The sequence below is a fragment of the Thermobia domestica genome, chromosome 14 (assembly GCF_964235325.1).
Source record: "Thermobia domestica chromosome 14, izTheDome1.hap1.1, whole genome shotgun sequence".
In the NCBI taxonomy this organism is placed as follows: domain Eukaryota; kingdom Metazoa; phylum Arthropoda; class Insecta; order Zygentoma; family Lepismatidae; genus Thermobia; species Thermobia domestica.
The window spans coordinates 186782293-186807904 of record NC_137467.1 but is presented as its reverse complement, the minus strand read 5'-3'; positions in this window follow the sequence as shown (position 1 = coordinate 186807904).

The window sequence follows — 25612 nt, the reverse complement described above, 5'->3', positions numbered from 1 at the left end:
TACTCCGGACATTTCTTGCCCTCATTTATACTTTCATTCTCCGTACCGGATTCTTTCCAATGGACTGGAAAACCTCTAAAACACTCATGTTCTTGAAGCCAAACAAGCCACCCACTGCCACATCTTCCTATAGACCTATTCAACTGACATCTACTTTTAGCAAAATTCTAGAACGCATCATCGTTAAAAGATTGCACCCGTACCTAGAATCAAAAAATATCCTTCCTCTTCACCAAGCAGGTTTTCGCCCATCTTACTCTATCAATGATCAACTCCTTCGCCTCACCAGTCTCATCACAAATCATTATAACTCCGTTAAACCATCCTGCCTACTTCTGTTAGACCTTGAAAAAGCCTTTGATAAAGTCTGGCATCTGGCACTTCTTCACAAGCTTCTACATTTCAAGTTTCCCATTACATATATTCGCTTCATCTATCACTTTCTTGTATGTCGTCTCTCCTACGTCAGCATCAATAATCAACTTTCTCATCCTATCTTCCTTCTGTCAGGAGTACCCCAAGGTTCTGCTCTTTCGCCGTTGTTATATATCATCTTTGTGGCCGATTTCCCTGTACTTCCTCCTGATGTATATTTATTTCAATATGCAGATGACACTGCTTTTTTGGCCTTAGGAAATACTATCCACCAGATCAATCACACTCTCCAGGAAGCCATTAATCGATTCACTAGTTGGTGTCGGAAGTGGAGTCTTACAATAAATGCCGCAAAAACACAGGCCATTACTTTCATACCACCCCGAAAACGCTCTAGGGTTCACCGCAACCCGTCACTGCTCTTCCTCACAGTTAATGACACTCGAATTGTTCCAACTCGAACCGTTACCTATTTGGGCATTCTTTACAATTCACACCTCACATGGAAACCTCACCTGAAGAAAGTAGCCGCCAAAGCTTATCAGCGCCTGAACCTCCTAAAGCGCCTAACTGGCACTACCTGGGGCCTACAAGCTAAAACAGTTCTTAACACATACAAAGCCTTCATGCGCCCAGTCCTTACCTACGGGTTTACCGCCTGGGTTTCCGCTCTTCCTACATACTACGAAAAGTTACGTGTCCTTGAGCGTCACGCATTCCGCATCGCACACCGTATCCAGTTACCCAGTCCAACCCGCGACTTATATAATATCATCACATTCCCCGACATCACGTTTCATCTCGAATCCCTTCGTCAGAAGTTCATCACAGTCCGATATATTTCTCACCAGCCATTACTCCTCGATACAATGCACTATCATGCTCTTCATCCTGTTCGTCCTCGCTATGCCTACTCCCCACTCAGTCTGCTATTCACTCTCTACTGCTATACACTGCCACCTGCACACCCAGATTTACTGTTACTCGACGACTATCAAATTCATGCCCATCTACCTCACTTATTTCCATCATTTTCAGCACAGTAAGTCCTTCTGTCTCTAACAGGGCTCCTTATGTCCTCATCAGCCTAGAGCAGCCCCTAGGCAGAAGATAACTTCATCTGTCTTGCTAACATCTCCTGTGTTGTCCTGTGTATCGCACCTCACTCCATCACTCACCTTCATTATATTCTAAAGCATAGCTGAACATATACTAATATCTACACCATCAATATTTTATATTTATATTTCGAAGTTTGTTTTATGTGTATGCAAATATCTATATGTCTCCATGTTACTTTCGATATATTTATATTTCTTTATTTACCTATTTTTTTTGTGGTTACTTTCTTCATATTTTCATCTCTTTATTTAGGTTCCTTTCATTCTTAACGTAACAACTCATCATTTACTTAATATATAAATGTTTACCTTACCACAATTTTATGATTATGATCGCAAAGATCATAATGTCCAGGTTTGTGATAATAAATAAATAAATAATAATAAATATACAAAAATCACTTAGCCCATCAACCTGCTAATCCTTAAGCCCTATCCCATAAACTCCCCCACCTAGAAGAGGGTGTAGCCCTCTAAGAGGATGCTAGCCTCTGGCTAGCAAAAAAAAAGTGCACCTACACTTTCTTACCAGCTAGACGTACCATGCGTCACAAGCTGTATTTTGTACCAAGCCCAGCCTAGCTGAGAACCGTTAACGTGCTTTCGAGGACATTGTGTAGCATACGCACAATAGAGACCAGCACGCATACGATCTCTCTGGGATTGAGAGTACTTCTCAGTGCTGGAGGGTGAAGCCTATCATCATCGTTGTACACCGTTTCATTATATCATCGACATCATCCTGACTGATCATTGTTGTTCACTTCTCATATTGTACTGGCTTCGGCCACTCCGCAGTCTTCGTGATCCGTGGGTGTGTCCCCTGTGAACTCGATGGAGTGCAAGGGGGCCGAACCCAGAACGGGTCCCAATTCCCAAAAACGATCAGGTGAAACACTACAATCACAAAATAAGAAAAAACAACCTCGTCCTCGATCCAAATCTCCTGTCAGTCAGGCCTCCGAAAGTGACCAATACGATCTAGCTATGGACATCGCTTCAAACCAACCTCCAGCAACTTTCAATTATCTTCTAACTAATGCTGACAACAAATACTCTAATCCAAAACACATTCTAATTCAACTTATGAAATACTATCCGCGAGCTAATGTTTCAGAAATCATCTTCACTAGAAACGGAATAATTATCAAATCTCCAGATCAAAACTTCCTTACTACAATAAGAAACAAAGCAGGACTTCACATCTTTGGCGACAAAGCTAACATCCAAGCTCTCTCTCAAACCAGAAAAAAGCAACCACCGCCACCTCGACGCCAACCCATGTTTTCAGTGGTGATAAAAGGCGTTCCACCAGCGTATTCCGATGAAGAAATACTTGACGAATTAAGACTCGAATGTTATGAAGTACACAAATGCATTCGCATCAAGTGTCAGTCAGGTCCCACCTATCTCGTTCGAGTTCTTACAGCATCCAAGGAAACAGTAGACGATCTGCTGCAAAATGGTGCTTATATCTATCGAAGACGCCATAGAGTAGAACCATCCCACACTTCACCACCGCTTCCAATCCGCTGTGAAAGATGCCAAACATATGCCTCACATCTGACTAAAAACTGTCCAAACTCACCCCGCTGTGGACACTGCAATGAGGACCATTCCACTAACAACTGTCCTAACCTGAAAAAACCACCTCTATGCAATACCTGCCACCAACAACACCCAACCTATAGTTATAAATGGCATCAAAAACCTGCTCCACCAACTGATAAACCTGAACTATCCGTTCCCATCCGCAGCACCGATTCTGCTACACCATCTGCTAACTCCTTACGAGAACCCATCACAGCTGAAGATTTGCTTCGTTTCACCACTCTTGTTCTTCAAAATATCCATCCCTTCTTACGCCCACACATTCTTATGCAGGTCGATCACATAGCCCAACAATTATTTGGCCTACAACTTTCTGCCACTTACACCGGTCCACATGCCCACTTTTCCATCACTTCTACTAAAACAGATCCAGAATGGCCATCTCTATAATTTACAACCATCGCCCAACAATTTCTCAAACACTATCAATCTTCATGGCAGTCACTTTCCTCTTCCTTAATATCCGATCTCTTCTCACTCACAAAGCAGTTTTTGAACAACTCCTAAGGGAGAAACAAATACAGGCTTTTGCGTTGAACGAAACCTATCTCAAACCTACACATCATGTCCGTTTTCCACAGTTTCAACTACACCGTCATGATTGCTCTAGACCATACCAACGAGCAAATGGAGGCACTGCAATTGGAACATATCACAATATCCCTGTACGCACTCACTATTTTCCAAAGCCACATAACCTTCCCGAGTATTCCATAGTCACACTATATTTTCGCACCAAAATCATCACTCTATGCACTATCTACATTCGACCAGGCCACCCCATACCATATGAATTTTTCCAATACATTGACAATACTTTTAGGCATTACATCATCATGGCAGATATAAATATTCATTGCCGTCCGCAGGCTGAGAAACAACAGTTTCACAACTACATCTCTAATATCCTTGCCGCCGATTTTCATCATCTCCCATCGCCATCTCGCCCTATCAGCAACACCTCCCCAGACATAGTTATCAGCTCTGCGTCTCTGAATATTCAAAATCTTAGGGTTCTCCCACCTTTCGGCAGCGATCATGCTCCGATACTACTCGATATTATTCTCACCCACTCAGCTCAATCACAACCACCGCCCATTCACTACTTTGATTATAATCATGCAAATTGGGCTAATTTCCAAGCGGATCTTACAAATTCGATACAACACCTTCAAGAGCCTACCTCAGAGCATGAACTCTATGACCTTGTTGACCAACTCACAGCATCTCTTGACACAGCCACCCATAATAACATACCCCTACGTACACGTCATCCACACAAACCTCCGATTCCTCCACAATATCATTCCATCCTTGCTGCTTCTCTCCGCTCTTTCCGTGACTTTCAACGTACTCATAATCCTATATCCTTAGCACAGCATCGTCGATGGACTCGCATGCTTCATAATTACCTTACTGCTTATAAAAGAAAACGTTGGATCTCCGCCTGCAACTCCCTCTCAACTACATCGCATCCTACCAAATTCTGGCAAAAATTCCATCAGTTAACTGGTCAAACACGACATACATCATACCCTATCATTTCACATCATAATCCTCTCGAAACCGATACTGATAAAGCAAATGCTTTTGCCTTCTTCTTCCAAGAAATATTTACCCCTACCGTACAACTACCACATCCAACTATCACCCGACGTGTCGAACGCCTTACAAATCCGCATTCCCCCCTCCTACAACCCAACATTCACCATCAACTCACCGATTCACCTCTCAATGATCCCATTACTCCTGCAGATATCTCAGCCTCCATCAAATCGAAACGTACCACGGCGCCTGGCTTTGACCATATAACTTATAAACTCATAAAAGCATCTCCTCCCGTCTTATATACACTTCTTGCAGCCATATACAACTTCATTCTCCGCACCGGCTTTTATCCACCACAATGGAAAATCTCAAAAACTCTGCTTTTCACCAAACCCAATAAATCTCCTACAGAACTCTCATCATACCGTCCTATACAACTGACATCAGTACTCAGCAAAATCTTTGAACGCATTCTTGTCAGTCGCCTTCATACCCATCTTTCTGAACGAAACCTCATTCCTCTTCATCAAGCTGGTTTTCGCCCACACATCAGTATTTCCGATCAACTCTTACGCCTCACGACTGCCATAACTAATCATTACAATACCTCCAAACCTTCCTGCCTGTTATTGTTCGATCTTGAAAAGGCTTTTGACAAAGTTTGGCATGCCGGCCTCATCGCAAAACTTCACTCTTTTCATCTTCCTTTCTCCTACATCAGATGTATCCATTCTTTCCTTTCAAATCGTATGACTTACATTACCATTAACCAATCACTTTCACATCCGATCTTTCTTCACTGTGGTGTTCCTCAAGGCTCTGTTCTTTCACCCCTTCTTTATGTATTATACGTAGCAGACATGCCTCCTCTACCACAAAATGTCTCATTATATCAATATGCCGACGACACAGCTTTTTTCACCACAGCCAACACTGTTCAACACATAAATCGAACACTCCAACAAGCAATTGATGCCTTCACTTCCTGATGTGACAAATGGCGCCTAACCATAAATCCCCTCAAAACACAGGCTATCATTTTTCTTCCACCTCACTGCCGATCACGAATTTATCGCAATCCTGCTCTTCTACATATTCACGTCAATGGCACTTTCATACGCCCATCATCACAAGTAACATACCTCGGAATCATCTTTGACTCAAAACTCAGCTGGAAACCTCACTTACAGAAAATCAGATCACAGGCCACAAATCGATTAAACCTTCTCCGGCGGCTAGTGGGCACCACCTGGGGCTTGCATACTGACACTGTTATTAAGACTTACAAGGTTTTCCTTCGACCTGCTCTCACACATGGCCATATATGCTGGATCTCTGCCCCTGACGCACTATATACCAGACTTGCAATATCCGAACGCCATGCTCTCCGCCTTGCATATCGCATAAGACTACCAGCACCAACTGCCGATCTCTATCGCCGTATCAACTTTCCCACCATCTTACAGCACCTGGAAACACTCCGCACAAAATACATAACAAAAGTCATTGCCGAAGGTAATCCGCTCTTCCTCGACACCTTTCACCAGGACATCATTCATGATACCCCTCCTCAACATCAAGCCACACCTCTTCAACATCTTCTTACTCTTTATCATAAGACTTTAGACGATAAAGACCCGCACAAGGCCGATTTTGCTATATACCGTCCACCTCACCTTAGTCCATGCATTTATCCATCTCTGCACTAGTGTTTTCATCAATGTTGTTAGCAGCGGGCTTCATCTGTCACCATCAGCCCTGTGACGCCCCAGGGCAGAAGATAACCATTCATTTGTCTACACTAACCATATCCCTGTGTTTGTTGTGGCGTCTATCAGCACTTCACCTCATCTCTCATTTTACAACCATAGCCCGGCCTCCTTCATGCAATAGTGAATAATGAATGGATACTGATGCCTCCCTTATGCCAGTGATGCCTCCAAAGCGATATTGAAAAATAAACGATGACCCCAAAAGAATAAAATAAATTAATGCTCCTCAAACTCTCAATGCCCAACTATGAATAAAGTAAAACCCTATACCTAGAATTCCTCTTACCGAAGAAAGGGCGTAACCCTTTGATCGGGTTAACCTTAAAAAAATGTGCACCTAATGATCAGCTTCTTCGACTCACCACGCTCATAACCAACCATTACAACTCCATTCAACCCTCGTGTCTTGTCCTATTCGACCTTGAGAAAGCCTTTGACAAGGTTTGGCATCTGGCGCTAATCTATAAGCTTATCAAATTTCAGTTTCCGCTGGCATACATTCGATTCATTTATCATTTTCTTGTCTGCCGTATATCTTATATTTCCATTAACGAACAGCTCTCACATCCTATTTTTCCCATGTGCGGTGTTCCTCAAGGTTCCGCCCTTTCCCCACTATTATATATTCTTTTCGTTGCAGACCTTCCACATCTTCCTCCTGACGTCCATCTGTTTCAGTACGCTGATGATACAGCTTTCCTCGCACTTGGCAAAACTATTCACAACCTCAATCATTCATTACAAATAGCCATCAATCGCTTCACGCACTGGTGTTCTAAGTGGAAACTTAAGATTAATGCCACCAAAACCCAAGCTATTGTTTTCATACCGCCCCGAAAACGTACCAAGGTCCGCCGGAATCCATCTCTTTTGTCACTCCATATTCATAATACAGCCATCGTTCCAACCCGAACCGTTACATACTTAGGCATACTATTCGATCATCATTTAACGTGGAAACCACATCTCAACCGTGTAAAAAGTAAAGCTTACAACCGCCTTAACCTCCTGAAACGCCTAACAGGCACAACCTGGGGTCTCTCATCTCACATAGTTCTCAACACATACAAGGCCTTCCTCCGCCCAGTTCTTACTTACGGTTTTCCAGCCTGGATTTTCGCTCCTTACTCACACTATCAGAAATTAGCCATTTTTGAGAGACACGCTTTCCGCATCGCCTTCCGCATTTCTCTCCCGAGTCCAACTCGAGATCTATATTCTTTAATATCATTTCCTACACTTACCTACCATCTCGAAACTCTCCGCCTCAAATTCATCACTCAACGTTACAAACATCACCATCCTCAATTATTTGAAACTATGCATCATCTTGCACTCCAATCATCTCCTGCACGGTACTATTATACTCCACTTCACATTCTCTTCACTTTATATTGCTACACAGTCCCTCCCAACCATCTCGATCTACAGATTCTCCAAGATTATCGTTTGCATATTCATCTACCGCATATATTTCCATCATATGCACAGTGATTCCATTTTACTAACAGGGTTCACCATGTCTCCATTGGCCTAGAGCAGCCCCTAGGCAGAAGATAACCGCATTCGTACTTCCAACAACTCTTGTGTCGTGTTGTGGCGTCAAGTGCACCTCATCTCATCTCTCATTTTCATCATGATTTACATATTGCCTACCTATACCTTCACTTTCGATTGTTTTGTTTGATCTCTCACGCTTGCCATATTGTATATGTTCTTCACCTTTCTTGCTATATTAGATATTATATGTAGTCTTATGTATCTTGTATCTCGTATATTATATTCTATGTAGTATTTTGTTCTTACGTATAATGGTGATTTATTTTCAGTTTGCCTACAAGTATGTTTATGATCGCAAAGATCATAATGTCCTTCCACTAATAAGTTAAATGAGAAAGATGAATAAATAAATAAATAACAGCCCATAGCCCAACCACCCATACCTTCTTACCATAATGCTCCTCTCAACTCCCTTCCCTAAAAGAGGGTGTAGCCCTCTTAAAGGATGCTAGCCTTCGGCTAGCCTTAAAAAAAAAAAGAATGTGCACCTAGTGTGTGATAACTTCCACTTGAGTTATATTTTGTTTTTGAAGAAGCAATAGATTTGTTATGTCTGAGCTTCCGTAAGTTAATTTCAATAAACTGTTCGTTGATGTTGTATGTCCTGTAAGTTGAACGCAAGGTTTTAAGTTGGTCGTACCCAGTGGACGAAATGATACTGTATTTGGTGCATACCGCCTCTGATTTTTCAGTGTTCAAAGACATACCATCACTTGAAAGTCTATTCTAATATACCTTTAATAAATCCATTTTCATACACAGTAAGTGTCGAATTTTTTTAAATGTGGAAGATTGCTTGTGAAAAAATAATTTGTAAGTTGGAAACACAAGTTTTTCATTATATTTTTCCTGTCTTTTGTTTTTAAAAGGAGTTGTCTAGAAAGAAGTTCACCAGACAACCGTGTTGAATTGTGTTGGTTCCTGATAAAGGTCATAAGACAGAAGGGAATCAGTCATGGGTAGCAGGGGCGGATCCAGGACCGACTTCTGGGGGGGGCGGTGGGTTGTCACACTGCTACTTTTAAGGGCTCCAAACTTTGGGATGGGTTTTATTTATATATATAAAATAAAAAAGTTTCCTCTTCTGGGGTGGCGATCGCCCCCCCCTGGATCCGCCCCTGATGGGTAGTGATGGGTAAATTCCCTTTGAATATTCCCGGGAAGATTCCCAAAAGTGGGAATATTCCGGGAATTATGTACAAAGAAAACTGCATTCTATTACTAAATTATGATTTCAACCTAAAATTAGTTTTTATCACAGTATACTTTTTACTGTTTCTCCAGAGGACTCTTTAAAATGTACATTAAGAACTGTATCGTGTTATTTTATTAATATTTTATGTTTTTTTAGAGACTACACATAAATATACGTTAAATTATATGTTTCATGCGAGTAAATATATAGGAAAAACTTTTGGTATAGAAAGTGCTCATACCTCTACACCGCTAAATAGTTTAAATTTATATGTAAGTGGATATCGTAAATTTGATCCTACTACTAATATTAAAATCATATTAAATTTTAAAATGTTATAAACAAAATAGTTTGGTAACAGCTATAAAACATACGTAGCCTCTCGAGAAATTTGTAAGGTTGCCAGTGCATGGGATGGCATATCAAGCCCGTATCCAGTAAGGGTCTAGAAGGTTCGCCTCCCTAAATTTTGGCTGCACCCTAAAAGTTTCACGGTAGGCTGTCAAATGAACTATAATGTGGTTGGATCAGACCCCCCTAACTTCAACTGGGACCCCTTACATTTTTGGGCAGGCTACAGGTCTGTGGCATATATACACAATATTGATTTGAGATACTATGTGCTTTGTTACTGTGTTCTTTCTGTGTACTATTAAGTCTCTCATTTAAGAAGATAGGCTATTTCGAACAATATATGTTGCGTTACAAAAATTCTCCAACAATGCTTCGGACAGGAATACACACGTAAAAAGAAGCAAACAAATCCTAATTAACACAGGTCCGGAAACATTGGTACTAATGAAACATCCTGAAAAGCAACTCTGATTTTGATATGAAAACATTTTATTCTAAATGTATATGTATTTGCAACTACAGAGATTTCTTTATTCAATATCTGATTCTTCCTCAGAGAACGAAATTCGAGTCAGAGAGAGCAGACAGACTGACGTCTATTACTAACGGTGCTTTGGGCTGTATTGATAACACATCACCTCTATCTCTAAAGAAATTCTAGATAATTTTCAAACTGGTTCGTTTTTATAATTTATAAATTAGTATTTTGCTACTTTTGAGTGCAAATAGAAATGGAATTTAAAAAAAATATATTAATTAGCAATATAAAGCATAGGCAACGAATTTCATTTTTAAACCTCGAAATTATCTAAACCCTAGAAGTAGATGATAATACATGAAAATAAAGTAATTACTCATATTTTGTTTGAAAATTTGCAAAACAAAGGAAAGAAATGGAAATAAATTCCTTCTCGGGAATTTGTATGCCAGGAAAAAAACAGGAATATTCGTATTTTTTATTTTCATTCCCACCAATAATATTCCCAATGAACATCACTAGTAATGGGCCCATCCAAACAAAGGGTGAGGTGACTCACTTAAACTGAAATCGGAAAGTATTGTTATAAGTTCGCCGGGACTTCTTTTGTGTCTATAGTTCTAAAGAAGCACGTAACTAAGTCCGGTACTTATGAGAAAAAAGAAATATAGTTTATGCAATAAAAAGAATCTGTTATTTTGCTTAAGTGTCGAGGTGGTGTGTCAAGACGATTAAATTGATGGAAGATATATGATTTCATTAGAACGATTTTTGCGTCTTTCTAATAATTGGACAACACCCATCCTGGGCTCTGGAATAAACATCAGTCGAGGGGGAAGTCCAGCAGTTTACCTACGGGAATTTTCTAGAACCAGTTAATATATATATATATATATATATATATATATATATATATATATATATATATATATATATATATATATATATATATAAGGGTTTAGAGAATTTCATAATAAAAGATATGGAAATATTTTCTCTTGATAATACAACATAAGGGAATTCCTTTAAAATTGTGAATATAAAAAATAGATTTTGAGCATTATCATAATACAATATAATTGAATATATTTTTTATTATTCGCAAAAAGTTGGGGGCGGGAGGCCAAGCCTCTCCATGTCCCATTCGTAAACTACGAAAATTTGTCGACTGGTTTTTGAGTTATTATCTAAATAAAAATACAATCTTTTAGGCAAAGTACCATTACTGTATTTCAATAATTTGGTAGCCGGTATGCCGAGTCAAAATTATTATAAAACGTACCACTCTACCTTTTTTCAACTTCGAACAGTGGTGATATCTATTTGTAGTGATCTTCATCGGAACAGTTCTTCACGAATCAAGAACCGGCTATGTATATTAAAATAGTGAGAAAATAATTAGAAATATCTACCTGAAGTTTTAGTGTGGTAACTATAACTTGGTTCATGAATAAATATTTCTCCCAAATATTATAATTAGAACAAAATTTCCTGTTCGATAAATAATTACCGAACAACACCATTCGTTTTAAATCATGTACAGCTCAAACTCCTTGAATTGCACTAAATATTATCAGTATTTTGCGTATATAATACACAAATACGCTTGACTTAATTCGAGAAGTGGTTCACGCTTAAATGTCTCATCTGGTCAGTAAGACGAATAACCACTGAAAAAGATCGTCAAGACACCGCAGACAACAAAACGTGAGAAATGTACCTGTAACAAGGAAGCACACATAAGGTCAAATCTTAAGCAACACAATACGAAAAGAACCACTGGCACAACACATTACGTCAGAGTCATATCCACACTTTCGTGCTCAAAGAGAAAAGTGACATATATCAACAGTAAGTTATCACATCATAGATACCAGTAACAAATCTAGAACAGACACTTCTCAAAAGAGGAACCAGAAGATTGAAATCACTGAAAGTAGAATGTAGTAGATGTCCCGGCGTATAGAAGGTCGAGTCACCGAAATTTGATCTGGTTTTCCTAGAAATCGATATCATTTCCTGGAATTGGGAGGCAAGTTTCGACAAGCCTTTAGTTGTTATGTTCATAGCCTTTTACGGGTAGCACAGGAGCGCGTGGGAAAATGTTTGTTTATGAGAACAACCTGTTGCTATGCTGATAGTCTTGGATGCCTTCATCGTCTTGGATGGTCATACTCTTGGACGGATCATAGTTCTATCAGTTATCATGATCGAAGCTTCCCAATTGATTGATTGATTTTTGCTTTTCGTTATGTATTGAATAGCTAGATGCTCTTGGTCTTCATAGTCTTGGATGTTCATACTGTTGGACGGATCAGAGTCCTATCAGTTATCATGATCGAAGCTTCCCAATTGATTGATTGATTTTTGCTTTTCGTTATGTATTGAATAGCTAAATGCTCTTGGACGGATGAGAGTTCTATTAGTTATCATGATCGAAGCTTCCCAATTGATTGATTGATTTTTGCTTTTCATTATGTATTGAATAGCTAAATGCTCTTGGACGGATGAGAGTCCTATCAGTTATCATGATCGAAGCTTCCCAATTGATTGATTGATTTTTGTCTTTTCGTTATGTATTGAATAGCTAATTTTGTATAGCATTGGTCTTTCCCTGCGCCGTTCCTTTTGGGAAGTCGAAGAGCTTAAGCTATTTAGTCCCCTTCGATGCTCATAGTCTTGGATGCTCACAATGTTGGACGGCTATCGGATCTTCATCAGAGTCCTATCAGTTATCACGATCGAAGCTTCCCAATTGATTGATTGATTTTCGTCTTTTCGTTATGTATTTAATAGCTAATTTTGTATAGCATTGGTCTTTCCCCGCCCCGTACCTTCTGGGAAGTCGAAGAGCATAAGCGATTTAGCCCCCCTTGGATGCTCATAGCCTTGGACGGCTATCGGATCTTCATCAGAGTCCTTTAAGTTATCACAATCGAAGCTTTCCAATTGATTGATTGATTTTCGTCTTTTCGTTATGTATTTAATAGCTATTTTGCATAGCATAGGTTAGACCTTTATCCCCCAATCCTTTGATATTCAGTGATCGAAGCACTCCAATTTGATTGGTCTTCGTCTTTTCCCGACCCGTTCCCCCTGGGAAACCGAAGAGCATACTTACTGTCTTAAAATATTCAATGCTTTCTCATCGAGAATCGAACCTGAACCCTAAATATGCTTTCATTTTGAAAGCTCAATCACTGAAATCGAACGCAAGAGCAGTACTTCACGATTTAGTGTTGAATTAATCCTTGCATGAAAAAAGAAGAATTTTACGTATTGATTTTAGCGTAGCATATGATATACATTGTTCGAAGTTCTTCATTTCGAAGCACTAATTATGCTTTCAAGTGTAGGATACGCCAGATTAACTTCATTTTAAAACAAATACCTTTCCTGATGATATTTATCATTACGTTTATGTTCCAACGAAATAGAAGAAGATGTGTTTATAATGTTAATTTTAAACTGTGTTTCTTCATTCTAACACTGTACAAAAAAATATAGTTTGGTAGGGAGCTGGGATCGAATTTGGTACTTCATGATTTTAGAGTTCAGCTAGTCCTTGTATGAAAAAAAAAGAATTTCACGTATATAGCACTTCGTTTCACGACAGAAAGGAACGAATTAACTGAATGTCTTAAAATTTTCAATGCTCAAACATCCACTTTGGTAGGGAGCTAGGATCGAATTTGGTACTTCATGATTTTAGAGTTCAACTAGTCCTTGTATGAAAAAAAAGAATTTCACTTCGTTTCACGATAGAAATGAACGAATTAACTTAATGTCTAAAAATATTCAATGCTTTCTCACCGAGAGTCGAACCTGAGCCCTAAATACGCTTTTATTTTGAAGGTTCTCTCACCGGAATCGAATGCAAGACCAGTATTTCCCACTTTGGTAGGGAGCTGGGATCGAATTTGGTACTTCATGATTTTAGAGTTGAACTAGTCCTTGTATGAAAAAAAGAACTTCACTTCGTTTCACGATAGAAAGGAACGAATTAACTTAATATCTAAAAATATTGAATGCTTTCTCACCGAGAGTTGAACCTGAGCCCTAAATACGCTTTTATTTTGAAAGTTTTCTCACCGGAATCGAACGCAAGACCAGTACTTCACGATTTAGAGTTGAATTAATCCTTGCATGAAAAAACAGAATTTCACGTATATAGAATTTCGTTTTCACGACAGAACGGATCGAATTAACTTCATGCCTTAAAGTGTGTAATGCTTTCTCATCGAGGGTCGAACCAGGACACGGGAATCAAACACAAGACTGTACTTTAGTTGAAATAATCCTCGCATGAAAAAAAAAAGAATTTCACTTATATAGCATTTCGTTTCACGACAGAAAGGAACGAAATAATTTAATGTCTTGAAATATTTAATGCTCTAAAAAAACAACACACACAGAGACACATACATACATATATGTGAATGTCTTTTTGCTAGTATCTCTTTCTCTCTGTGTTTGTTAGCACATTGAATTCCGTCTTAAAAGTGTTTAGTTTCAAGAGCAAAAGATAAGATAACATCTCCAAATGTTTTCATGATTCGTATTGCAACTAGGCAACAGACTGATCTACAGTCCTCCTAAACGAATGATATCAACTGCCGTGAGAAACGTTAGTAAACATCGGACGGTAAAAGATAGAGTACTTTTAATTGTATGTTAAATAATATTATGTGTCTTAAAGTTTTATAATAACATGTCTACCTGTCTGTCTGTAGTATGTGTTTGGGAGAGCCCTGAAACATCGAGTCACTTTATCTTTAAGTGATGATAATAGAATAAAAAATTTGGAACAAGGGAAAAAAGAAATGAAATCTTTGAGTTTTAGGTTCCACGTTTATGACTACGATGATAATGGGGGAAGGGAATCGAAAAGCTATCAAACAAAATGGGTTTTACGTCCCACGCTTATGCCTACTAGGCTAATGGATGGAAGGTGATGATGCGAAATGAGTGAAATGATGAAGTGAAGAAAGTGGGGGGAAACGGGAGAAATCCGAAGGAATACGGTGTTTGTCCACCACAAAGTTCACTTGTCGGGAGCAGAACTTGAACACGGGGCCTCATGTATCACAGGTAAATGCTGTACCACTGAACCACCGAGGACTCCCCCTATAGGTCAAAGCACAGTACTCATGCAATGATTTTATCCAACATAAAGTTCACTTTTCGGGGGGGGGGGGTACTCACGCATCAGAGATGAACGCTCTACCACTGAACCACCGAGGCCCCCTAGGTCAAAGCACAACACTCATGCAATGATTTTATGTAACATAAAGTTCACTTTTTGGGGGGCATGATTTGAACACGGGGGCCTCATGCATCACAGGTGAACGTTCTATCATTGAGCATCCGTAGCCCCCTGGAACGAAAGATTAAACTATATTACTCATGCAATGATTGTTTGACACCCTCATGAACATTCGTCCCTATACATGTGAAATATAAATGTAAACATATCAAGTGTAAGTCTTTCTGTCTGTCTATCTGTATGTCTGTATGTATGTGGTCTTGGGGGATCAGAGAAGTGAACCGAAAAGATAAAAAATAATATAAAATGTCCAAAATCAGTAAATATCATCTAAGGGGTTGAAGTGAAGGCCCTCGCAGGAGTGCCCAAGTAACATTTTCGTTGTCAAACGGTGTGCCAACCGTTGTCTATATGTAGACATCGATGGCTAAGCCACTATCAAAATGCCAACGGCAAATTCGATAATCCAACAACCATCGATGCCAACAAGCGAAAACAAAACAGTGGTTCAACGTAGCACACTGTTGTCTAATGGTTAATTGGCTCACTGTACACAATCTACTGTCGGCCCAACGTTGCAATTTAAAATGTTTGATATCTTCCAATACCATACCCAACTTGATAAGGGATCCAACATAAACGTCACAATGGAACATAAAGGTTTATCATTTGATACGTCGTTAATAAAATAAAGAGTTTTTTTATGGTCTTTCTTCGTTCTTTTTGAGCTTCAAGTTTTTCTATGACTTCATTAAAATCTGCAATGCTGCTCGTCAAGTTTTCTGAATAGAGAGCCTCGCTACTGCAAATATTTTCCGCTTTATTTTTTAAGGTACAGAAACACCTCTCTCTTCCGATGCGTGACAGGTAAAATTAGCAATTTGAAATGCGTGTAACTTTTGTGAATCTCAAAGTAAATTCCGGGTAGGAAAATTTTTGTCCACGAGCTTTCACGTCGAAAATGGCCTGAATGACCAATAATTTTAACAATATATATATATATCTATTTTAAAGCTGTATGAAAGCTCCGTTTCGTAGAACTCATCTTCTTCTGTATTCTTCTCTTCCTCATTATGTCTCTCCTATTATTTGGGAAAACGTTAGATTTACCAACTCTTCTTCTTCTTGGAGACATATTGCCAGAATGAAGAAACGCAGTTTAAAACTATCAAGATGACACTTCTAGCCACCATCCTTCGTAGAAAGGCCAAGTGGTTTGGACACATCTTGCGAAGAAATTGTCTTATTCACACAGCCATAGAAGGAAAGATGGAAGTGAAGCGAGGAATAGGAAGAAGAAGAACACAACTGATTGTTGATTTGAAAAATAGAAGAATATATTAGGAGTTAAAAGAGGAAGTTGAAGATCGACATAAGCGGGAGAAACATTTCCAGACCCAAATCTAAAAAAAAAATCCTCATTAATCCCAGAACCTACCGAAAGGCAGAATACTTAATAATAATAATAATAAAAACATGATGCTCACATATATAATTTCAGAACATTGGTCAGATAATGTTTTTAACGTGCATCTCACTACGGACTTGTTCTTTTCATAAGTGAGAAAATTTCTTCACAGTGATACGAACTACCGAACATGGAAATAATGTACGATTCATTTTTTTTAGTTTTTAGTTACTCTTATTGTTTTTTAGTTACTCCTATTTTTTAGTTTGTAAAATTCTGGTAAACCCTTTTCATGGAATTTTTGTTTCGAGTTATATAGGGCTGAATTTATGTTAATTCCATGTGGAAACGAGTTGCTCATTCCTTAATGTCAGTTCAGAAAGAAGAAGAATACAAGGAGAGCTAATCTTTGATAGGTCTGATATCGCGGAATCTTTCTTTAAATTCATTTTTACAATGCTGAAGCTTCTTGGTATGCATCCTGTACAAAGCAAGTGCCTTGTACTTGTTCCATACTTAACACAAATTGGTAAATGTATCAAGCCTTCGTTTTGTAACAGTTTCTCCCAGAGCTGCAACTTGTCTTCTAACGTTTTATTTACGTAATGTTTGCAGTAATTATGTTTTTTCCTTAAAGTTTCAAATTAAAATGTGACAAATATTTCGTAATATCAACTGCCATGAAAGAAACATATTGTAACCACAAAGAATATGTCAGTAAGTTTGTGCTTTGTTCTTTGATCTGAAGGAAATTGCTAATTTCATCTCTCAAGTTCCATGAACTTTTCAGACCCGTGGAGCACAGGATACCCAGCACACCTCTCTGCGATAGGGAAACCTAGAGTATTTATGCAAAATCTTCCAAGAAAACAGCAAATTGTCGCTGGTTTAAGCCATATGAAGTTGATTTAAGAACATTGTCTATGTGAACTATCTTTGAACATATCACAGAGTGACCCAAAGTAGGTATACATACTGCATTGATCAAGTATGACATTTTAATTTATTAAGATAATGAATTTCTATGCTTCCGTCTATTCCGAGTTTAGGCATAAGTGAAAAGGAATTAAGAGCAAATAATGAAGAAACTAAGTCAATATTTTGTATGTATGGATTCCAATAAGTAAATGAAATTTCCATGAGCTGATCCGTACGGGGCTGTATATCTACTTTTGGACCATTATATATATACGAGTACTTCTTTGTTGTTTTCTGAAGGTGAATCGAGGATTACAAACAAATGATTCAAGGGCCACATGCAACTCACAAGTTTGAAATACTTGTTCTACAGTTACGGGTAATTCTGTTACCGGAAAAATGGCAGATCATTTGTATTTGAAGTTTCATTGCGTTATTTTCAAATCACAAGTGTATTCTCAATTTTGAACTTCAAAGGACCAATGCTTTTCAGACAACTAATGTAGATCTACCAAAATTTAGTTTTTATTAAATTAAGGAATATTTAAAGAAGATATTAGTAGAATAAATTATTAACATTCCAGTTCATTTCAAAGGAGAAAGAAACATAAATCTTCTATAAGTCAATGAACAAAAAAGAAGATGACACACAACACGCAACATTATCCAACATTTCTAAAAATGGATTAAATTTCCATTATATGAACTGAAGTTGAGGATTTTGAAGACTTTGAGGCTCAATATGAACCAATTATATACAGACTTGATGCTACAAAGAAAAACTATGTAGCGTACGTAAAATCGTAGGTTACATGCGTAAATCTTAGGGATAGGCGTGAGTCGAGTCAAATGTAATTTTCTCGAATTGAGTTTGAGTCGAGTCACTGTTTTCAGATTGAGTTTCGAGTAGAGTCGAGTTTGATAAATGGCTCGCTCGTTCAGCTCATTTTAACTCTTTTGGAATCATGGCCTTATTAGACTGGAAAAGGAAAGCCATGAGAAGTATAAGCAATAATATGAAATACTTTTAGTGTTTCTCACGACTTTTTTTATTAAATCCGTGTTGATAGAGAGAAAGGCAGAAGGAAAACCAGGAAGAGGGCGACCAAGCATAGAATATCTGGATTATCATTTACGAAGATTTATCTTAGACTTGAGAAATGGTTATCCTTCCTTCCTTTTTCATTATTATTTGGCATAGAATATCTAGCTCTTTGATAACGTCACAGGTTGTAATTCCTCTCTGTAAAATAATCCATCCAGTGGTTCCTTTGTTCCTATCTTCACTGTCTGACAAAATATGACACGAATCGAGAAACTTTTCGGTACGAAAAAGAGATAAGTCGCAAATCGACAAGTACATTTTTTCAAATTCGAAATGAAACAGAAACATCCGAGACTCATAGACAATACTAGTTCACTGAAGTTTTAGTCCTCAGACACTGTTTTAATGTTGCATGTGGCATATATAAAAGCTTTAAATTGATATAGTAATTGCACGAACACGATGTATTTTCAAACTCAAGACAATACAGAAACATCCGAGATTTATGAGCAATACTAATTCATACACATCCGAGACTTATGAGCAATACTAGTTCGTCCAAGTTTTTGATGAGCAAGATGTCCACATTAGACAAAATTTACAGAAAAGTCGGAATATTAAAGAATGGTGGTGATCTGACCTAGAACACACCTTTCCATTACAGTAAACAAAGAACAGGAATGAACATGAATTGTAACTCAAATGTTGTGTACGGGTTCGCGTTCAATCACAGTTCCCATGAAGTGAACTTTGTGGTGTACAAACATCGTGTGTGCGTGAGTAGCGTTTATGTTTCTATTCCATAGAATTTTTTTCTTAACTTCTTATTCAAAGATTCACAAGATAGGTTATTTCTTATTTAAATGCTTCATTCAACATTCCTACTCTATCTTTGTTTTTAAATCACGTTCACATTTTATGTTTTATCTAATAACTACAGAGATATAAAAGTAGAAACAAAATGTACAAATGAAGGGGGATTGAAAGATTTATTATGAAGATCTAAAGCTGAAACCTCAAAATACTATTACTAGGGTAACTAGTATTGCCAACAAAACGAGAGAAACTTCTCGATACAAAAAGAGGCAAGTCTCAATTCGATAAGTACATTTTCAAATTCGAGATGATACAAAAACATAGGTACGTTCAAAAGAGTTTGTGATAACTTGATCCAAGATCCAATATATTTTGAATCAAAAAGTTTCTTGTACGTCTTATATCTGGACAACTACATAAAGTACAGCCAGATCCAGATTGAAAAAAACATAATTACTGCAGACGTTACGTGAATAAAATCGTTAGAACACAAGTTGCAGCTCTGAGAGAAACTATTACAAAACGAAGGTTTGATACATTTACCAATTTGTGTTAAGTATGGAACAAGTACAAGGCACTACTTTTCAAATAATATTCCAATCAATTTCTTCTCTTCTTTCTATCTGTCTCCAGGGAACAGGAGTTTGAACCTGGGACCCTCACGTACACGTTGTTTGTACACCACAAAGTTCACTTGGTGGAACAGGATTTTGAACGCTCTGCCACTGACTGTTGTTATTATATGTAGGAATTTATAGCACATTGAATTCCGTCTTAAAAATTGTTTAGTTTCAAGAGCAACATTATATTCAGAAAAAACGATATCGAAATTAGAAATTTGTACACGCAAGCCCGTTATCAGCGATGATTTTTGATTTATATTACCCCTGGTAGCATTGACTTTGGGGATTTGCTAGAGTTAGGAGGATATAGATATTTTTTTTATTCGTAGTGTCATCACTTATCAAAACTTGTTGACCATTACGTGATGCAACTTTTTTTTCGCTTTAAAGGTTCATCTGAAAATTTCAGATTTGTGCAATTTTTCGAAGCGTGAGTGGTCAGTTACAGTTACAGATTCGATTAACCGGATATAAGTCTAGGTACATCTTTAATAGTGTAATTCAAATTGTGGACCTGTTGTCAACAAGTGCAGAGCTATGTAAAAATGCATCATGTATTATATCACAGAATACTACATTGCTAGATCTAACCGCTTTCTCAGATTTGTTCAAAAAACGTAACACAAGACTATTGTAATTCGTCATCTGAATTACCTTTTCTTGTTTGTCTTAAAAAGCAATACATTTTCGCGGATAATCATTTAGCGCCCATACAGCCAGTTGAGAAAATTCTTTAGTTGAGAAAATTTCTTTTCCTATTACAGTACCGACTTGACAAGTTATCAAATTATAACTATTCCAAAGATAACGTGAAAACAGGTTAATTCATTTGTTCACGAATTAATGCGAAAAGGGAAATTTGTCAAGTGTAGAATACTTTCTTTTTCGTGTGTACAGGAAGTATATATGACTATACGTAATAATGATGCTACTGTATCTCCAACAAATATAGATCAAAACTTATTGGCCATTACATGATGCAACCTTTTTTCACTAGTGTAATTCAAATTGCGGACCTGATGTCGTCATGTGCAGAGTTATATAAAAATGCATCATGCATTATATCGCAGAATATTACATTGTTACTCTTTCTGTATATAGGATAGGTCAGTGTTTCTTTCTTTAGATATATGCTATCTTTTGTTGTTCAGCACTACGTCAGAACATCAAGTTAACACTTCTCACTTTTGTTGATGAATGTCTTGGTTTAATATTTATCTTCACACGTATGTAGTTCATTCTTTTTTTTAAAAAAAAGTAAACTTGCGATGTTTAAAGATGTTGATGATGAACATGTACAATAGATTTCAATCTTTTAATGAAGTCATTCGATTCATTTTTAATGTTAGACTTTCGTTTTGAAAGTAATTAATTTTCTAAGAAACAATTACATGTTACTCTAGTGCACATCACATCTTTGCAAATACTATCTAATGTAACCCACTAACATTTTGAATCAGGTCCAGTTGGGACAAAATTTTCTAAAAGGGAACATGGACATTAGGGTGGGCCGAAAAATTTTTTTTCAGATATTCAGGATTGAGTAGTTATCAAAAGTTGTGCATTGGTACGAAATGAAGCCATGTCAAATATGTTGATTTTAAAACAATATTTAACCGGGCACCCGTGGCCCTAAAGTTCCTAATTTTTTGTTCAAATAAAATGGTTTTAGGTAATAATAACATTTTATCAGACAATACTATTAATACATAAAACATGAAATACATGGTTTCAATATACGCAAATAACTATTAAGAGCTTAACTAACTTTCATAACTACCATATTAACACACGAAAAACCTTTGCGTTGAGCCCACCTCAGAACTCTCAAACTTTAAGAGAATATCACTTTTTCGCATCTGGATGCAAAATACATAACAGTGGCTTTCCGAACGCGGCGCTTACATTGCTGAATTCAAATAAACTAGAAACAATATGTCTGCGAGCCTCTCTTCCTGTATAGAGCTCCTCCGTGGCTAAGCGGTTAGCGTACGCGCCTTTGGCGCGGGAGACCCGGGTTCGATTCCTGGCGGGAGCTCATGTGGTTCGGATTCCACTTTAATCAGTAGATCCACGTCTCATATAGCCTCGCTGCTGAACGGGACGTAAAATTCAAGCTCAATCAATCTCTTCCTGTATTGTCTTGACTTCGAATTAAGCATATGTTTTTGAATTACAGCTCAAAATGCAAAACGATCATTAACCCCATTAAGAAATGAGATATACCCAATTAAGAGCCAAATTAAAGAAATTTAAGAACGGTGCTCAGAAGTTATGTGATATTTTCTCTTGCAAATGCTGCGATAGATTAACCTGTAAGTGTGGTAAATCAAATTATATACCGCTTTTGGAATGGGAGCTCATATTAGATCAGAGAAATCAGAGACAAATGACGAGTTGCAATGTAGTTTGAAGCAGAAACCCATAGGCTCAAAATAAAGCATGACACACAGATCGATTATGATGCTGCGGTACCAATTACAAGAGGGTTACAATCGTTAGCCTCAATCCCATACTTGGAACATACATTAAGCGCTTCCACCCCGAATTCAGACGATGAAGAGTTATCGTTTAGAGAATAAAATCTAAAGTAAACCTAAATAAACAATAGTGAGCCCTAAGCAAATGAGTACCGCAAAAGATTTAACAGGTATATCGAATAGATCGGCTGCTAAAATTGTATCCGCTGTTTTAGAAGATGAGAATTTACTGAACAAAACTAACTAAGACAAGGTAGTAGATAAAAACAAAATCCGCACGAAACTAGCAAAAAAGAGAAAAGAAACTGTCTACAGTGTAAAGCTACTAATTTTCAGGGTCTCTATTTTGATGGCCGAAAATACCAAACCATAGTTCTAATTGACAATTGCAATAGGCAAAGCACTGAAGAATATGCGGATTATATCGATTTGACCGATTGGTCAGAAGAATCAGTAACGAAACCTCCAATTTCGGCTAATGTATCAATAGAAGAACCAACCGAAATGATTGTGGAAAAGGGGAGGTTTCAGTTTGTCACGTTCCCCTTCCACACGCAGGCTTTGGAGAAGTGTCTGAAGGTAGTAACAGAATATTCTTCAGAAGTATGCGGTAGTGTTGCACGAGACTATTATATTCGCGCAAAACTGGAAGCACGAAAGTATCTACCAAGCTTCGGACATAAATCTCAATATTTTGTTCCAAGATTCCGCTAAGGAGCTTTAAGTAAGAGGAGGATGGGTGGCAGGAACTCGCTATGTAGCCATCTCCACGTGGTGAGTTCTGCGCTGGTTTGGTGTTTGTTGGTCATTTTTTCAACCTTACCTTATGTATTTGTGTCCGTACTATTATATCTACTAAACACCAATCAGGCGAAGAGCTGCACATCAGATCAGAACATTTAAAATCCTGGGGTCAAGTTAAAGTATTAGGAATCTTAACCAATTTTCTTTACATACTTAAAATAAAGGTATATATATTTAAAAAGAACAACAAAATAACACTTTTCTGACCCGCAGGGCCTGGTGAAATATTTTTATCTGCCTCTGTTTTGGGGAAAAAACATAGCATTATACAACTTTTGCACGGTACTCAAACTTAATTTTCTGAAAACAAATATTTCAATAATATTTTCACTACTAACAACCATATTTTTTCAGCATTCACGTTCTTTTGGGCTCCTGGGGCGGGTTAAATATCTTTTTATCCGGCTCTGTTTTGGTGAGGAAACATGACATTATAAATTTTGCAAAGTACTCAAACTTAACTTTCTAAAAAAATATATTTCAAAAATTTTTCACTATTCACAACTATGTTTTTTCAAAATTAACGTTCTTTGGGGCCCCCGGGGCCCGGTTAAATATCTTTTAATCCGGCTCTGTTTTGGTGAGGACACATAATATAACATTAAACAACTTTTGCACGGTACTGAAACTTAACTTTCTAAAAATATATTTTAATAATATTTTCATTGCTGGCTACATTTTTTCAAAATTACCGCTTTTTCGGTCCCCCAGGACCCGGTTAAATATTTTTTATTCGGCTCTATTTTGGTGAAGAAACATAATATTATACAACTTTTGCATGGTACTCAAACTTAACTTTCTAAAAAAAATATTTCAATATTTTCACTACTCGCAACTATTTTTTTTTCAAAATTAACGTTCTTTGGGGCCCCCGGGGCCCGGTTAAATATCTTTTAATCCGGCTCTGTTTTGGTGATGACACATAATATAACATTATACAACTTTTGCACGGTACTGAAACTTAACTTTCTAAAAATATATTTTAATAATATTTTCATTGCTGGCTACATTTTTTTCAAACCGTTTTTTCGGGCCCCGAGGACCCGGTTACATAATTTTTTATCCGGCTCTATTTTGGTGAAGAAACATAACGTAATATTATACAACTTTTGCGTGGTACTCAAACTTAACTTTCTAATAAAAAATATATTTTAATAATGTTTTCATTGCTGGCTACTTTTTTCAAAATTAACGTTCTTTGGGGCCCCCGGGGCCCGGTTAAATATCTTTTAATCCGGCTCTGTTTTGGTGAGGAAACATAATATAACATTATACAATTTTTGCACGGTACTCAATCTTAATTTTCTAAAAAAATTTTTTTTCGGCCCGCCCTAATGGACATGCCAATTTTGGTTGCTAATCATGGGCCCATGTTCGCCAAATATTAGCAATTTTAAGCATTACCTCATTAGCCATACTGTCTACTGTCTCCTTGGTATTATCACAATGGAAAGTACCCTGACGGTATTCGTAACTTTTTGTAAAAGAGTGATGAGTAATCACAATTTAATTTTGTAACGGTCATGATGGATCAATGGTTGAGTCCCAATGGTAGATTGCCAACAGCCAGTCCCAAAATGTAGGAAGAGGGGGAGTAGAATTTAGGAGAGACCCAATTCAATCATATTTTAATTCATTTGCAGGCCTACCGTGAAACTTTTAGGGGGCGCTTGTCATCCCTATGGATAAGGTCTGGGTAGAGTGATTACTTCTGGTGCTTGGGGTTCCTGCCTCAATCCGAATTCCTGTTAATAGGGAATTGTGGTAAACAAAAAAAACTTTGAGCATTAGTTCTCCTGTTTACTTCTACTTTGTTCATTCCTGTATTTTTTATTTTTATGTTTGTTATTTTTCTAAAGCAATTATGTCAGGTTAGAAGAACATGTATCTTTTCTTTCTAGTACGTGTATTGTTCTTCTACTCATAAATTCAATGGATTTCAGGATGCATGATGACTCAGTGATATAACGTTTATTCACATTGTCATTCTATCAACTATTATTTTTTCGTCATTCATTTGTCTTAATCATATGTCCTTTTACCGAGAAAGGGCATATTTGTGGGACGTATCTTTATTTCTCCGGGGGGTCTTTACATGATGTACAAACCTATTACATTTTAGGTTTGAGGAGTGTGGTGGCTCAGTGGTAAAGGATTTACAATCAGCACTTCGCTTTTCAAATGCTGAAGCTTCTTGGTATGCATCCTGTACAAAGCAAGTGCTGGAACTTAATGGCG